The sequence below is a fragment of the Salmo trutta genome, unplaced genomic scaffold (genome assembly GCF_901001165.1).
Source record: "Salmo trutta unplaced genomic scaffold, fSalTru1.1, whole genome shotgun sequence".
Classification (NCBI taxonomy): Eukaryota; Metazoa; Chordata; class Actinopteri; order Salmoniformes; family Salmonidae; genus Salmo; species Salmo trutta.
The window spans coordinates 1-17,701 of record NW_021822284.1 but is presented as its reverse complement, the minus strand read 5'-3'; the positions used below and the strand labels follow the sequence as shown (position 1 = coordinate 17,701).

General features: G+C 42.1%; 12 non-coding genes across 12 annotated transcripts; all 12 read right to left on the bottom strand.

Moving 5' to 3' along the window:
* Positions 1 to 1,013: 1,013 nt before the first annotated feature.
* trnag-gcc (transfer RNA glycine (anticodon GCC)) lies at positions 1,014 to 1,084 on the bottom strand. Its single transcript has one exon. It is a non-coding gene; the product is annotated as a tRNA-Gly (tRNA).
* Positions 1,085 to 1,202: 118 nt separating this feature from the next.
* trnad-guc (transfer RNA aspartic acid (anticodon GUC)) lies at positions 1,203 to 1,274 on the bottom strand. The gene has a single exon. It is a non-coding gene; the product is annotated as a tRNA-Asp (tRNA).
* A 916-nt stretch (positions 1,275 to 2,190) lies between these two features.
* Positions 2,191 to 2,261, bottom strand: trnag-gcc (transfer RNA glycine (anticodon GCC)). Its single transcript has one exon. It is a non-coding gene; the product is annotated as a tRNA-Gly (tRNA).
* A 1,617-nt stretch (positions 2,262 to 3,878) lies between these two features.
* trnag-gcc (transfer RNA glycine (anticodon GCC)) lies at positions 3,879 to 3,949 on the bottom strand. Its single transcript has one exon. It is a non-coding gene; the product is annotated as a tRNA-Gly (tRNA).
* Positions 3,950 to 6,272: 2,323 nt separating this feature from the next.
* trnag-gcc (transfer RNA glycine (anticodon GCC)) lies at positions 6,273 to 6,343 on the bottom strand. Its single transcript has one exon. It is a non-coding gene; the product is annotated as a tRNA-Gly (tRNA).
* Positions 6,344 to 7,410: 1,067 nt separating this feature from the next.
* Positions 7,411 to 7,481, bottom strand: trnag-gcc (transfer RNA glycine (anticodon GCC)). The gene has a single exon. It is a non-coding gene; the product is annotated as a tRNA-Gly (tRNA).
* A 1,067-nt stretch (positions 7,482 to 8,548) lies between these two features.
* On the bottom strand, positions 8,549 to 8,619 carry trnag-gcc (transfer RNA glycine (anticodon GCC)). The gene has a single exon. It is a non-coding gene; the product is annotated as a tRNA-Gly (tRNA).
* Positions 8,620 to 9,686: 1,067 nt separating this feature from the next.
* trnag-gcc (transfer RNA glycine (anticodon GCC)) lies at positions 9,687 to 9,757 on the bottom strand. The gene has a single exon. It is a non-coding gene; the product is annotated as a tRNA-Gly (tRNA).
* A 3,890-nt stretch (positions 9,758 to 13,647) lies between these two features.
* On the bottom strand, positions 13,648 to 13,718 carry trnag-gcc (transfer RNA glycine (anticodon GCC)). The gene has a single exon. It is a non-coding gene; the product is annotated as a tRNA-Gly (tRNA).
* Positions 13,719 to 13,836: 118 nt separating this feature from the next.
* Positions 13,837 to 13,908, bottom strand: trnad-guc (transfer RNA aspartic acid (anticodon GUC)). Its single transcript has one exon. It is a non-coding gene; the product is annotated as a tRNA-Asp (tRNA).
* A 916-nt stretch (positions 13,909 to 14,824) lies between these two features.
* trnag-gcc (transfer RNA glycine (anticodon GCC)) lies at positions 14,825 to 14,895 on the bottom strand. The gene has a single exon. It is a non-coding gene; the product is annotated as a tRNA-Gly (tRNA).
* Positions 14,896 to 16,510: 1,615 nt separating this feature from the next.
* Positions 16,511 to 16,581, bottom strand: trnag-gcc (transfer RNA glycine (anticodon GCC)). Its single transcript has one exon. It is a non-coding gene; the product is annotated as a tRNA-Gly (tRNA).
* Between the last annotated feature and the right edge of the window lie 1,120 nt (positions 16,582 to 17,701).

Below are 17,701 nucleotides of genomic sequence, written 5' to 3'. Positions count from 1 at the left end.
ACTCAAGACAGTTGTCACTGACTTGTTGGATATTCGTTTCCCATTTAACAACTAAAGCCTTGCACAAAGTACATCACCTCACACACTGGAAATCTACAATGGATTCACAAAAGTCTACTGAGAATGCGTAAATGTCCAAACGGTAAGTGATCCCAAACTCAGACTTTTGTCACAAAGGCCAAACTCAAGACAGTTGTCACTGACTTGTTGGATATTCGTTTCCCATTTAACAACTAAAGCCTTGCACAAAGTACATCACCTCACACACTGGAAATCTACAATGGATTCACAAAAGTCTACTGAGAATGCGTAAATGTCCAAACGGTAAGTGATCCCAAACTCAGACTTTTGTCACAAAGGCCAAACTCAAGACAGTTGTCACTGACTTGTTGGATATTCGTTTCCCATTTAACAACTAAAGCCTTGCACAAAGTACATCACCTCACACACTGGAAATCTACAATGGATTCACAAAAGTCTACTGAGAATGCGTAAATGTCCAAACGGTAAGTGATCCCAAACTCAGACTTTTGTCACAAAAGCCAAACTCAAGACAGTTGTCACTGACTTGTTGGATATTCGTTTCCCATTTAACAACTAAAGCCTTGCACAAAGTACATCACCTCACACACTGGAAATCTACAATGGATTCACAAAAGTCTACTGAGAATGCGTAAATGTCCAAACGGTAAGTGATCCCAAACTCAGACTTTTGTCACAAAGGCCAAACTCAAGACAGTTGTCACTGACTTGTTGGATATTCGTTTCCCATTTAACAACTAAAGCCTTGCACAAAGTACATCACCTCACACACTGGAAATCTACAATGGATTCACAAAAGGCTACTGAGAATGCGTAAATGTCCAAACGGTAAGTGAACCCAAACTCAGACTTTTCAAGAGTCAGTTGAGAATTCTACCATGACCAGAGATTGCTGTTAACCTGGCAATGTAAACATAGATTTCTTCCTCAGGGGTTTGCATACTTGTCAAAATGGCTTGTTAAAAAATTCCTGCATTGGCCGGGAATCAAACCCGGGCCTCCCGCGTGGCAGGCAAGAATTCTACCACGGAACAACCAATGCCTTGCGATGCTGAAACAACCCCCACGGCTGGAAATCGTAATAAGAAGCATTAATTCAAAGCATATCTTCCACTTTGTGGGATCAGAGACATTGTACACCCTAATAAAATCAGTCTTTCCTCCCCGTCGGGGAATTGAACCCCGGTCTCCCGCGTGACAGGCGGGGATACTCACCACTATACTAACGAGGAGCAGGTGGGTTGGTCATTTGAAAAAATGTGGAGCATTGGATACTATCCCTAAATTTGGAGAGTTGGGTGTTAACCCTTCCAACAAAAACATCTGTAGAGACTGAATGGTTAGAGCTAGAAACTACTATGACCCATGTATGGAAAGCTGAGACCCTCACGAACACGTACATGTATTCGGTTTTGCTCTATACCTCTCACAAGCCACACGATAGTAGTTAGAAGGTGAGGTGTGTGTGGAAAATCCCAGGACATAGTCGCAAAGTCCAAACTCAAGACAGTTGTCACTGACTTGTTGGATATTCGTTTCCCATTTAACAACTAAAGCCATGCACAAAGTACATCACCTCACACACTGGAAATCTACAATGGATTCACAAAAGTCTACTGAGAATGCGTAAATGTCCAAACGGTAAGTGATCCCAAACTCAGACTTTTGTCACAAAGGCCAAACTCAAGACAGTTGTCACTGACTTGTTGGATATTCGTTTCCCATTTAACAACTAAAGCCTTGCACAAAGTGCATCACCTCACACACTGGAAATCTACAATGGATTCACAAAAGTCTACTGAGAATGCGTAAATGTCCAAACGGTAAGTGATCCCAAAGTCAGACTTTTGTCACAAAGGCCAAACTCAAGACAGTTGTCACTGACATGTTGGATATTCGTTTCCCATTTAACAACTAAAGCCTTGCACAAAGTACATCACCTCACACACTGGAAATCTACAATGGATTCACAAAAGGCTACTGAGAATGCGTAAATGTCCAAACGGTAAGTGAACCCAAACTCAGTCATTTCAAGAGTCAGTTGAGAATTCTACCATGACCAGAGATTGCTGTTAACCTGGCAATGTAAACATAGATTTCTTCCTCAGGGGTTTGCATACTTGTCAAAATGGCTTGTTAAAAAATTCCTGCATTGGCCGGGAATCAAACCCGGGCCTCCCGCGTGGCAGGCAAGAATTCTACCACGGAACAACCAATGCCTTGCGATGCTGAAATAACCCCCACGGCTGGAAATCGTAATAAGAAGCTTTAATTCAAAGCATATCTTCCACTTTGTGGGATCAGAGACATTGTACACCCTAATAAAATCAGTCTTTCCTCCCCGTCCTACTCACCACTATACTAACGAGGAGCAGGTGGGTTGGTCATTTGAAAAAATGTGGAGCATTGGATACTATCCCTAAATTTGGAGAGTTGGGTGTTAACCCTTCCAACAAAAACATCTGTAGAGACTGAATGGTTAGAGCTAGAAACTACTATGACCCATGTATGGAAAGCTGAGACCCTCACGAACACGTACATGTATTCGGTTTTGCTCTATACCTCTCACAAGCCACACGATAGTAGTTAGAAGGTGAGGTGTGTGTGGAAAATCCCAGGACATAGTCGCAAAGGCCAAACTCAAGACAGTTGTCACTGACTTGTTGGATATTCGTTTCCCATTTAACAACTAAAGCCATGCACAAAGTACATCACCTCACACACTGGAAATCTACAATGGATTCACAAAAGTCTACTGAGAATGCGTAAATGTCCAAACGGTAAGTGATCCCAAACTCAGACTTTTGTCACAAAGGCCAAACTCAAGACAGTTGTCACTGACTTGTTGGATATTCGTTTCCCATTTAACAACTAAAGCCTTGCACAAAGTACATCACCTCACACACTGGAAATCTACAATGGATTCACAAAAGTCTACTGAGAATGCGTAAATGTCCAAACGGTAAGTGATCCCAAACTCAGACTTTTGTCACAAAAGCCAAACTCAAGACAGTTGTCACTGACTTGTTGGATATTCGTTTCCCATTTAACAACTAAAGCCTTGCACAAAGTACATCACCTCACACACTGGAAATCTACAATGGATTCACAAAAGTCTACTGAGAATGCGTAAATGTCCAAACGGTAAGTGATCCCAAACTCAGACTTTTGTCACAAAGGCCAAACTCAAGACAGTTGTCACTGACTTGTTGGATATTCGTTTCCCATTTAACAACTAAAGCCTTGCACAAAGTACATCACCTCACACACTGGAAATCTACAATGGATTCACAAAAGTCTACTGAGAATGCGTAAATGTCCAAACGGTAAGTGATCCCAAACTCAGACTTTTGTCACAAAGCCAAACTCAAGACAGTTGTCACTGACTTGTTGGATATTCGTTTCCCATTTAACAACTAAAGCCTTGCACAAAGTACATCACCTCACACACTGGAAATCTACAATGAATTCACAAAAGTCTACTGAGAATGCGTAAATGTCCAAACGGTAAGTGATCCCAAACTCAGACTTTTGTCACAAAGGCCAAACTCAAGACAGTTGTCACTGACTTGTTGGATATTCGTTTCCCATTTAACAACTAAGCCTTGCACAAAGTACATCACCTCACACACTGGAAATCTACAATGGATTCACAAAACAAAAGGCTACTGAGAATGCGTAAATGTCCAAACGGTAAGTGAACCCAAACTCAGACTTTTCAAGAGTCAGTTGAGAATTCTACCATGACCAGAGATTGCTGTTAACCTGGCAATGTAAACATAGATTTCTTCCTCAGGGGTTTGCATACTTGTCAAAATGGCTTGTTAAAAAATTCCTGCATTGGCCGGGAATCAAACCCGGGCCTCCCGCGTGGCAGGCAAGAATTCTACCACGGAACAACCAATGCCTTGCGATGCTGAAATAACCCCCACGGCTGGAAATCGTAATAAGAAGCTTTAATTCAAAGCATATCTTCCACTTTGTGGGATCAGAGACATTGTACACCCTAATAAAATCAGTCTTTCCTCCCCGTCTACTCACCACTATACTAACGAGGAGCAGGTGGGTTGGTCATTTGAAAAAATGTGGAGCATTGGATACTATCCCTAAATTTGGAGAGTTGGGTGTTAACCCTTCCAACAAAAACATCTGTAGAGACTGAATGGTTAGAGCTAGAAACTACTATGACCCATGTATGGAAAGCTGAGACCCTCACGAACACGTACATGTATTCGGTTTTGCTCTATACCTCTCACAAGCCACACGATAGTAGTTAGAAGGTGAGGTGTGTGTGGAAAATCCCAGGACATAGTCGCAAAGGCCAAACTCAAGACAGTTGTCACTGACTTGTTGGATATTCGTTTCCCATTTAACAACTAAAGCCATTGCACAAAGTACATCACCTCACACAGTGGAAATCTACAATGGATTCACAAAAGTCTACTGAGAATGCGTAAATGTCCAAACGGTAAGTGATCCCAAACTCAGACTTTTGTCACAAAGGCCAAACTCAAGACAGTTGTCACTGACTTGTTGGATATTCGTTTCCCATTTAACAACTAAAGCCTTGCACAAAGTGCATCACCTCACACACTGGAAATCTACAATGGATTCACAAAAGTCTACTGAGAATGCGTAAATGTCCAAACGGTAAGTGATCCCAAACTCAGACTTTTGTCACAAAGGCCAAACTCAAGACAGTTGTCACTGACATGTTGGATATTCGTTTCCCATTTAACAACTAAAGCCTTGCACAAAGTACATCACCTCACACACTGGAAATCTACAATGGATTCACAAAAGGCTACTGAGAATGCGTAAATGTCCAAACGGTAAGTGAACCCAAACTCAGACTTTTCAAGAGTCAGTTGAGAATTCTACCATGACCAGAGATTGCTGTTAACCTGGCAATGTAAACATAGATTTCTTCCTCAGGGGTTTGCATACTTGTCAAAATGGCTTGTTAAAAAATTCCTGCATTGGCCGGGAATCAAACCCAGGCCTCCCGCGTGGCAGGCAAGAATTCTACCACGGAACAACCAATGCCTTGCGATGCTGAAATAACCCCCACGGCTGGAAATCGTAATAAGAAGCTTTAATTCAAAGCATATCTTCCACTTTGTGGGATCAGAGACATTGTACACCCTAATAAAATCAGTCTTTCCTCCCCGTCTACTCACCACTATACTAACGAGGAGCAGGTGGGTTGGTCATTTGAAAAAATGTGGAGCATTGGATACTATCCCTAAATTTGGAGAGTTGGGTGTTAACCCTTCCAACAAAAACATCTGTAGAGACTGAATGGTTAGAGCTAGAAACTACTATGACCCATGTATGGAAAGCTGAGACCCTCACGAACACGTACATGTATTCGGTTTTGCTCTATACCTCTCACAAGCCACACGATAGTAGTTAGAAGGTGAGGTGTGTGTGGAAAATCCCAGGACATAGTCGCAAAGTCCAAACTCAAGACAGTTGTCACTGACTTGTTGGATATTCGTTTCCCATTTAACAACTAAAGCCTTGCACAAAGTACATCACCTCACACACTGGAAATCTACAATGGATTCACAAAAGTCTAAACTCAAGACAGTTGTCACTGACTTGTTGGATATTCGTTTCCCATTTAACAACTAAAGCCATGCACAAAGTACATCACCTCACACACTGGAAATCTACAATGGATTCACAAAAGTCTACTGAGAATGCGTAAATGTCCAAACGGTAAGTGATCCCAAACTCAGACTTTTGTCACAAAGGCCAAACTCAAGACAGTTGTCACTGACTTGTTGGATATTCGTTTCCCATTTAACAACTAAAGCCTTGCACAAAGTGCATCACCTCACACACTGGAAATCTACAATGGATTCACAAAAGTCTACTGAGAATGCGTAAATGTCCAAACGGTAAGTGATCCCAAACTCAGACTTTTGTCACAAAGGCCAAACTCAAGACAGTTGTCACTGACATGTTGGATATTCGTTTCCCATTTAACAACTAAAGCCTTGCACAAAGTACATCACCTCACACACTGGAAATCTACAATGGATTCACAAAAGGCTACTGAGAATGCGTAAATGTCCAAACGGTAAGTGAACCCAAACTCAGACTTTTCAAGAGTCAGTTGAGAATTCTACCATGACCAGAGATTGCTGTTAACCTGGCAATGTAAACATAGATTTCTTCCTCAGGGGTTTGCATACTTGTCAAAATGGCTTGTTAAAAATTCCTGCATTGGCCGGGAATCAAACCCGGGCCTCCCGCGTGGCAGGCAAGAATTCTACCACGGAACAACCAATGCCTTGCGATGCTGAAATAACCCCCACGGCTGGAAATCGTAATAGGAAGCTTTAATTCAAAGCATATCTTCCACTTTGTGGGATCAGAGACATTGTACACCCTAATAAAATCAGTCTTTCCTCCCCGTCTACTCACCACTATACTAACGAGGAGCAGGTGGGTTGGTCATTTGAAAAAATGTGGAGCATTGGATACTATCCCTAAATTTGGAGAGTTGGGTGTTAACCCTTCCAACAAAAACATCTGTAGAGACTGAATGGTTAGAGCTAGAAACTACTATGACCCATGTATGGAAAGCTGAGACCCTCACGAACACGTACATGTATTCGGTTTTGCTCTATACCTCTCACAAGCCACACGATAGTAGTTAGAAGGTGAGGTGTGTGTGGAAAATCCCAGGACATAGTCGCAAAGGCCAAACTCAAGACAGTTGTCACTGACTTGTTGGATATTCGTTTCCCATTTAACAACTAAAGCCTTGCACAAAGTACATCACCTCACACACTGGAAATCTACAATGGATTCACAAAAGTCTACTGAGAATGCGTAAATGTCCAAACGGTAAGTGATCCCAAACTCAGACTTTTGTCACAAAGGCCAAACTCAAGACAGTTGTCACTGACTTGTTGGATATTCGTTTCCCATTTAACAACTAAAGCCTTGCACAAAGTGCATCACCTCACACACTGGAAATCTACAATGGATTCACAAAAGTCTACTGAGAATGCGTAAATGTCCAAACGGTAAGTGATCCCAAACTCAGACTTTTGTCACAAAGGCCAAACTCAAGACAGTTGTCACTGACATGTTGGATATTCGTTTCCCATTTAACAACTAAAGCCTTGCACAAAGTACATCACCTCACACACTGGAAATCTACAATGGATTCACAAAAGGCTACTGAGAATGCGTAAATGTCCAAACGGTAAGTGAACCCAAACTCAGACTTTTCAAGAGTCAGTTGAGAATTCTACCATGACCAGAGATTGCTGTTAACCTGGCAATGTAAACATAGATTTCTTCCTCAGGGGTTTGCATACTTGTCAAAATGGCTTGTTAAAAAATTCCTGCATTGGCCGGGAATCAAACCCGGGCCTCCCGCGTGGCAGGCAAGAATTCTACCACGGAACAACCAATGCCTTGCGATGCTGAAATAACCCCCACGGCTGGAAATCGTAATAAGAAGCTTTAATTCAAAGCATATCTTCCACTTTGTGGGATCAGAGACATTGTACACCCTAATAAAATCAGTCTTTCCTCCCCGTCTACTCACCACTATACTAACGAGGAGCAGGTGGGTTGGTCATTTGAAAAAATGTGGAGCATTGGATACTATCCCTAAATTTGGAGAGTTGGGTGTTAACCCTTCCAACAAAAACATCTGTAGAGACTGAATGGTTAGAGCTAGAAACTACTATGACCCATCTATGGAAAGCTGAGACCCTCACGAACACGTACATGTATTCGGTTTTGCTCTATACCTCTCACAAGCCACACGATAGTAGTTAGAAGGTGAGGTGTGTGTGGAAAATCCCAGGACATAGTCGCAAAGGCCAAACTCAAGACAGTTGTCACTGACTTGTTGGATATTCGTTTCCCATTTAACAACTAAAGCCATGCACAAAGTACATCACCTCACACACTGGAAATCTACAATGGATTCACAAAAGTCTACTGAGAATGCGTAAATGTCCAAACGGTAAGTGATCCCAAACTCAGACTTTTGTCACAAAGGCCAAACTCAAGACAGTTGTCACTGACTTGTTGGATATTCGTTTCCCATTTAACAACTAAAGCCTTGCACAAAGTGCATCACCTCACACACTGGAAATCTACAATGGATTCACAAAAGTCTACTGAGAATGCGTAAATGTCCAAACGGTAAGTGATCCCAAACTCAGACTTTTGTCACAAAGGCCAAACTCAAGACAGTTGTCACTGACATGTTGGATATTCGTTTCCCATTTAACAACTAAAGCCTTGCACAAAGTACATCACCTCACACACTGGAAATCTACAATGGATTCACAAAAGGCTACTGAGAATGCGTAAATGTCCAAACGGTAAGTGAACCCAAACTCAGACTTTTCAAGAGTCAGTTGAGAATTCTACCATGACCAGAGATTGCTGTTAACCTGGCAATGTAAACATAGATTTCTTCCTCAGGGGTTTGCATACTTGTCAAAATGGCTTGTTAAAAAATTCCTGCATTGGCCGGGAATCAAACCCGGGCCTCCCGCGTGGCAGGCAAGAATTCTACCACGGAACAACCAATGCCTTGCGATGCTGAAATAACCCCCACGGCTGGAAATCGTAATAGGAAGCTTTAATTCAAAGCATATCTTCCACTTTGTGGGATCAGAGACATTGTACACCCTAATAAAATCAGTCTTTCCTCCCCGTCTACTCACCACTATACTAACGAGGAGCAGGTGGGTTGGTCATTTGAAAAAATGTGGAGCATTGGATACTATCCCTAAATTTGGAGAGTTGGGTGTTAACCCTTCCAACAAAAACATCTGTAGAGACTGAATGGTTAGAGCTAGAAACTACTATGACCCATGTATGGAAAGCTGAGACCCTCACGAACACGTACATGTATTCGGTTTTGCTCTATACCTCTCACAAGCCACACGATAGTAGTTAGAAGGTGAGGTGTGTGTGGAAAATCCCAGGACATAGTCGCAAAGGCCAAACTCAAGACAGTTGTCACTGACTTGTTGGATATTCGTTTCCCATTTAACAACTAAAGCCTTGCACAAAGTACATCACCTCACACAGTGGAAATCTACAATGGATTCACAAAAGTCTACTGAGAATGCGTAAATGTCCAAACGGTAAGTGATCCCAAACTCAGACTTTTGTCACAAAGGCCAAACTCAAGACAGTTGTCACTGACTTGTTGGATATTCGTTTCCCATTTAACAACTAAAGCCTTGCACAAAGTGCATCACCTCACACACTGGAAATCTACAATGGATTCACAAAAGTCTACTGAGAATGCGTAAATGTCCAAACGGTAAGTGATCCCAAACTCAGACTTTTGTCACAAAGGCCAAACTCAAGACAGTTGTCACTGACTTGTTGGATATTCGTTTCCCATTTAACAACTAAAGCCTTGCACAAAGTACATCACCTCACACACTGGAAATCTACAATGGATTCACAAAAGGCTACTGAGAATGCGTAAATGTCCAAACGGTAAGTGAACCCAAACTCAGACTTTTCAAGAGTCAGTTGAGAATTCTACCATGACCAGAGATTGCTGTTAACCTGGCAATGTAAACATAGATTTCTTCCTCAGGGGTTTGCATACTTGTCAAAATGGCTTGTTAAAAAATTCCTGCATTGGCCGGGAATCAAACCCGGGCCTCCCGCGTGGCAGGCAAGAATTCTACCACGGAACAACCAATGCCTTGCGATGCTGAAATAACCCCCACGGCTGGAAATCGTAATAAGAAGCTTTAATTCAAAGCATATCTTCCACTTTGTGGGATCAGAGACATTGTACACCCTAATAAAATCAGTCTTTCCTCCCCGTCTACTCACCACTATACTAACGAGGAGCAGGTGGGTTGGTCATTTGAAAAAATGTGGAGCATTGGATACTATCCCTAAATTTGGAGAGTTGGGTGTTAACCCTTCCAACAAAAACATCTGTAGAGACTGAATGGTTAGAGCTAGAAACTACTATGACCCATGTATGGAAAGCTGAGACCCTCACGAACACGTACATGTATTCGGTTTTGCTCTATACCTCTCACAAGCCACACGATAGTAGTTAGAAGGTGAGGTGTGTGTGGAAAATCCCAGGACATAGTCGCAAAGGCCAAACTCAAGACAGTTGTCACTGACTTGTTGGATATTCGTTTCCCATTTAACAACTAAAGCCATTGCACAAAGTACATCACCTCACACACTGGAAATCTACAATGGATTCACAAAAGTCTACTGAGAATGCGTAAATGTCCAAACGGTAAGTGATCCCAAACTCAGACTTTTGTCACAAAGGCCAAACTCAAGACAGTTGTCACTGACTTGTTGGATATTCGTTTCCCATTTAACAACTAAAGCCTTGCACAAAGTGCATCACCTCACACACTGGAAATCTACAATGGATTCACAAAAGTCTACTGAGAATGCGTAAATGTCCAAACGGTAAGTGATCCCAAACTCAGACTTTTGTCACAAAGGCCAAACTCAAGACAGTTGTCACTGACATGTTGGATATTCGTTTCCCATTTAACAACTAAAGCCTTGCACAAAGTACATCACCTCACACACTGGAAATCTACAATGGATTCACAAAAGGCTACTGAGAATGCGTAAATGTCCAAACGGTAAGTGAACCCAAACTCAGTCATTTCAAGAGTCAGTTGAGAATTCTACCATGACCAGAGATTGCTGTTAACCTGGCAATGTAAACATAGATTTCTTCCTCAGGGGTTTGCATACTTGTCAAAATGGCTTGTTAAAAAATTCCTGCATTGGCCGGGAATCAAACCCAGGCCTCCCGCGTGGCAGGCAAGAATTCTACCACGGAACAACCAATGCCTTGCGATGCTGAAATAACCCCCACGGCTGGAAATCGTAATAAGAAGCTTTAATTCAAAGCATATCTTCCACTTTGTGGGATCAGAGACATTGTACACCCTAATAAAATCAGTCTTTCCTCCCCGTCTACTCACCACTATACTAACGAGGAGCAGGTGGGTTGGTCATTTGAAAAAATGTGGAGCATTGGATACTATCCCTAAATTTGGAGAGTTGGGTGTTAACCCTTCCAACAAAAACATCTGTAGAGACTGAATGGTTAGAGCTAGAAACTACTATGACCCATCTATGGAAAGCTGAGACCCTCACGAACACGTACATGTATTCGGTTTTGCTCTATACCTCTCACAAGCCACACGATAGTAGTTAGAAGGTGAGGTGTGTGTGGAAAATCCCAGGACATAGTCGCAAAGGCCAAACTCAAGACAGTTGTCACTGACTTGTTGGATATTCGTTTCCCATTTAACAACTAAAGCCATGCACAAAGTACATCACCTCACACACTGGAAATCTACAATGGATTCACAAAAGTCTACTGAGAATGCGTAAATGTCCAAACGGTAAGTGATCCCAAACTCAGACTTTTGTCACAAAGGCCAAACTCAAGACAGTTGTCACTGACTTGTTGGATATTCGTTTCCCATTTAACAACTAAAGCCTTGCACAAAGTGCATCACCTCACACACTGGAAATCTACAATGGATTCACAAAAGTCTACTGAGAATGCGTAAATGTCCAAACGGTAAGTGATCCCAAACTCAGACTTTTGTCACAAAGGCCAAACTCAAGACAGTTGTCACTGACATGTTGGATATTCGTTTCCCATTTAACAACTAAAGCCTTGCACAAAGTACATCACCTCACACACTGGAAATCTACAATGGATTCACAAAAGGCTACTGAGAATGCGTAAATGTCCAAACGGTAAGTGAACCCAAACTCAGTCATTTCAAGAGTCAGTTGAGAATTCTACCATGACCAGAGATTGCTGTTAACCTGGCAATGTAAACATAGATTTCTTCCTCAGGGGTTTGCATACTTGTCAAAATGGCTTGTTAAAAAATTCCTGCATTGGCCGGGAATCAAACCCAGGCCTCCCGCGTGGCAGGCAAGAATTCTACCACGGAACAACCAATGCCTTGCGATGCTGAAATAACCCCCACGGCTGGAAATCGTAATAAGAAGCTTTAATTCAAAGCATATCTTCCACTTTGTGGGATCAGAGACATTGTACACCCTAATAAAATCAGTCTTTCCTCCCCGTCTACTCACCACTATACTAACGAGGAGCAGGTGGGTTGGTCATTTGAAAAAATGTGGAGCATTGGATACTATCCCTAAATTTGGAGAGTTGGGTGTTAACCCTTCCAACAAAAACATCTGTAGAGACTGAATGGTTAGAGCTAGAGACTACTATGACCCATCTATGGAAAGCTGAGACCCTCACGAACACGTACATGTATTCGGTTTTGCTCTATACCTCTCACAAGCCACACGATAGTAGTTAGAAGGTGAGGTGTGTGTGGAAAATCCCAGGACATAGTCGCAAAGGCCAAACTCAAGACAGTTGTCACTGACTTGTTGGATATTCGTTTCCCATTTAACAACTAAAGCCTTGCACAAAGTACATCACCTCACACAGTGGAAATCTACAATGGATTCACAAAAGTCTACTGAGAATGCGTAAATGTCCAAACGGTAAGTGATCCCAAACTCAGACTTTTGTCACAAAAGCCAAACTCAAGACAGTTGTCACTGACTTGTTGGATATTCGTTTCCCATTTAACAACTAAAGCCTTGCACAAAGTACATCACCTCACACACTGGAAATCTACAATGGATTCACAAAAGTCTACTGAGAATGCGTAAATGTCCAAACGGTAAGTGATCCCAAACTCAGACTTTTGTCACAAAGCCAAACTCAAGACAGTTGTCACTGACTTGTTGGATATTCGTTTCCCATTTAACAACTAAAGCCTTGCACAAAGTACATCACCTCACACACTGGAAATCTACAATGGATTCACAAAAGTCTACTGAGAATGCGTAAATGTCCAAACGGTAAGTGATCCCAAACTCAGACTTTTGTCACAAAGGCCAAACTCAAGACAGTTGTCACTGACTTGTTGGATATTCGTTTCCCATTTAACAACTAAAGCCTTGCACAAAGTACATCACCTCACACACTGGAAATCTACAATGGATTCACAAAAGTCTACTGAGAATGCGTAAATGTCCAAACGGTAAGTGATCCCAAACTCAGACTTTTGTGACAAAAGGCCAAACTCAAGACAGTTGTCACTGACTTGTTGGATATTCGTTTCCCATTTAACAACTAAAGCCTTGCACAAAGTACATCACCTCACACACTGGAAATCTACAATGGATTCACAAAAGTCTACTGAGAATGCGTAAATGTCCAAACGGTAAGTGATCCCAAACTCAGACTTTTGTCACAAAGGCCAAACTCAAGACAGTTGTCACTGACTTGTTGGATATTCGTTTCCCATTTAACAACTAAAGCCTTGCACAAAGTACATCACCTCACACACTGGAAATCTACAATGGATTCACAAAAGGCTACTGAGAATGCGTAAATGTCCAAACGGTAAGTGAACCCAAACTCAGACTTTTCAAGAGTCAGTTGAGAATTCTACCATGACCAGAGATTGCTGTTAACCTGGCAATGTAAACATAGATTTCTTCCTCAGGGGTTTGCATACTTGTCAAAATGGCTTGTTAAAAAATTCCTGCATTGGCCGGGAATCAAACCCGGGCCTCCCGCGTGGCAGGCAAGAATTCTACCACGGAACAACCAATGCCTTGCGATGCTGAAATAACCCCCACGGCTGGAAATCGTAATAAGAAGCTTTAATTCAAAGCATATCTTCCACTTTGTGGGATCAGAGACATTGTACACCCTAATAAAATCAGTCTTTCCTCCCCGTCGGGGAATTGAACCCCGGTCTCCCGCGTGACAGGCGGGGATACTCACCACTATACTAACGAGGAGCAGGTGGGTTGGTCATTTGAAAAAATGTGGAGCATTGGATACTATCCCTAAATTTGGAGAGTTGGGTGTTAACCCTTCCAACAAAAACATCTGTAGAGACTGAATGGTTAGAGCTAGAAACTACTATGACCCATGTATGGAAAGCTGAGACCCTCACGAACACGTACATGTATTCGGTTTTGCTCTATACCTCTCACAAGCCACACGATAGTATTTAGAAGGTGAGGTGTGTGTGGAAAATCCCAGGACATAGTCGCAAAGGCCAAACTCAAGACAGTTGTCACTGACTTGTTGGATATTCGTTTCCCATTTAACAACTAAAGCCATGCACAAAGTACATCACCTCACACACTGGAAATCTACAATGGATTCACAAAAGTCTACTGAGAATGCGTAAATGTCCAAACGGTAAGTGATCCCAAACTCAGACTTTTGTCACAAAGGCCAAACTCAAGACAGTTGTCACTGACTTGTTGGATATTCGTTTCCCATTTAACAACTAAAGCCTTGCACAAAGTGCATCACCTCACACACTGGAAATCTACAATGGATTCACAAAAGTCTACTGAGAATGCGTAAATGTCCAAACGGTAAGTGATCCCAAACTCAGACTTTTGTCACAAAGGCCAAACTCAAGACAGTTGTCACTGACATGTTGGATATTCGTTTCCCATTTAACAACTAAAGCCTTGCACAAAGTACATCACCTCACACACTGGAAATCTACAATGGATTCACAAAAGGCTACTGAGAATGCGTAAATGTCCAAACGGTAAGTGAACCCAAACTCAGACTTTTCAAGAGTCAGTTGAGAATTCTACCATGACCAGAGATTGCTGTTAACCTGGCAATGTAAACATAGATTTCTTCCTCAGGGGTTTGCATACTTGTCAAAATGGCTTGTTAAAAAATTCCTGCATTGGCCGGGAATCAAACCCGGGCCTCCAGCGTGGCAGGCAAGAATTCTACCACGGAACAACCAATGCCTTGCGATGCTGAAATAACCCCCACGGCTGGAAATCGTAATAAGAAGCTTTAATTCAAAGCATATCTTCCACTTTGTGGGATCAGAGACATTGTACACCCTAATAAAATCAGTCTTTCCTCCCCGTCTACTCACCACTATACTAACGAGGAGCAGGTGGTTTGGTCATTTGAAAAAATGTGGAGCATTGGATACTATCCCTAAATTTGGAGAGTTGGGTGTTAACCCTTCCAACAAAAACATCTGTAGAGACTGAATGGTTAGAGCTAGAGACGACTATGACCCATCTATGGAAAGCTGAGACCCTCACGAACACGTACATGTATTCGGTTTTGCTCTATACCTCTCACAAGCCACACGATAGTAGTTAGAAGGTGAGGTGTGTGTGGAAAATCCCAGGACATAGTCGCAAAGGCCAAACTCAAGACAGTTGTCACTGACTTGTTGGATATTCGTTTCCCATTTAACAACTAAAGCCATGCACAAAGTACATCACCTCACACACTGGAAATCTACAATGGATTCACAAAAGTCTACTGAGAATGCGTAAATGTCCAAACGGTAAGTGATCCCAAACTCAGACTTTTGTCACAAAGGCCAAACTCAAGACAGTTGTCACTGACTTGTTGGATATTCGTTTCCCATTTAACAACTAAAGCCTTGCACAAAGTACATCACCTCACACACTGGAAATCTACAATGGATTCACAAAAGTCTACTGAGAATGCGTAAATGTCCAAACGGTAAGTGATCCCAAACTCAGACTTTTGTCACAAAGGCCAAACTCAAGACAGTTGTCACTGACTTGTTGGATATTCGTTTCCCATTTAACAACTAAAGCCTTGCACAAAGTACATCACCTCACACACTGGAAATCTACAATGGATTCACAAAAGTCTACTGAGAATGCGTAAATGTCCAAACGGTAAGTGATCCCAAACTCAGACTTTTGTCACAAAGGCCAAACTCAAGACAGTTGTCACTGACTTGTTGGATATTCGTTTCCCATTTAACAACTAAAGCCTTGCACAAAGTACATCACCTCACACACTGGAAATCTACAATGGATTCACAAAAGTCTACTGAGAATGCGTAAATGTCCAAACGGTAAGTGATCCCAAACTCAGACTTTTGTCACAAAGGCCAAACTCAAGACAGTTGTCACTGACTTGTTGGATATTCGTTTCCCATTTAACAACTAAAGCCTTGCACAAAGTACATCACCTCACACACTGGAAATCTACAATGAATTCACAAAAGTCTACTGAGAATGCGGTAAATGTCCAAACGGTAAGTGATCCCAAACTCAGACTTTTGTCACAAAGGCCAAACTCAAGACAGTTGTCACTGACATTGTTGGATATTCGTTTCCCATTTAACAACTAAAGCCTTGCACAAAGTACATCACCTCACACACTGGAAATCTACAATGGATTCACAAAAGGCTACTGAGAATGCGTAAATGTCCAAACGGTAAGTGAACCCAAACTCAGACTTTTCAAGAGTCAGTTGAGAATTCTACCATGACCAGAGATTGCTGTTAACCTGGCAATGTAAACATAGATTTCTTCCTCAGGGGTTTGCATACTTGTCAAAATGGCTTGTTAAAAAATTCCTGCATTGGCCGGGAATCAAACCCGGGCCTCCCGCGTGGCAGGCAAGAATTCTACCACGGAACAACCAATGCCTTGCGATGCTGAAATAACCCCCACGGCTGGAAATCGTAATAAGAAGCTTTAATTCAAAGCATATCTTCCACTTTGTGGGATCAGAGACATTGTACACCCTAATAAAATCAGTCTTTCCTCCCCGTCTACTCACCACTATACTAACGAGGAGCAGGTGGTTTGGTCATTTGAAAAAATGTGGAGCATTGGATACTATCCCTAAATTTGGAGAGTTGGGTGTTAACCCTTCCAACAAAAACATCTGTAGAGACTGAATGGTTAGAGCTAGAAACTACTATGACCCATGTATGGAAAGCTGAGGACCCTCACGAACACGTACATGTATTCGGTTTTGCTCTATACCTCTCACAAGCCACACGATAGTAGTTAGAAGGTGAGGGTGTGTGTGGAAAATCCCAGGACCATAGTCGCAAAGGCCCAAACTCAAGACAGTTGTCACTGACTTGTTGGATATTCGTTTCCCATTTAACAACTAAAGCCTATGCACAAAGTACATCACCTCACCACTGGAAATCTACAATGGATTCACAAAAGTCTACTGAGAATGCGTAAATGTCCAAACGGTAAGTGATCCCCAAACTCAGACTTTTGTCACAAAGGCAAACTCAAGACAGTTGTCACTGACTTGTTGATATTCGTGTTTCCCATTTAACAACTAAAGCCTTGCACAAGTGCATCACCTCACACACACTGGAAATCTACAATGGATTCACAAAAGTCTACTGAGAATGCGTAAATGGTCCAAACGGTAAGTGATCCCAAACTCAGACTTTTGTCACCAAAGGCCCAAACTCAAGACAGTTGTCACTGACTGGTTGGATATTCGTTTCCCAGTTAACAACTAAAGCCTGGCAACAAAGTACAATCACCTCACACACTGGAAATCTACATGGATGTCACAAAAGGCTACTGAGAATGCGTAAATGTCCAAACGGTAAGGTGAACCCAAACTCAGGACTTTTCAAGAGTCAGTTGAGAATTCTACCATGACCAGAGATTGCTGTTAACCTGGCAATGTAAACATAGATTTCTTCCTCAGGGGTTTGCATACTTGTCAAAATGGCTTGTTAAAAAATTCCTGCATTGGCCGGGAATCAAACCCGGGCCTCCCGCGTGGCA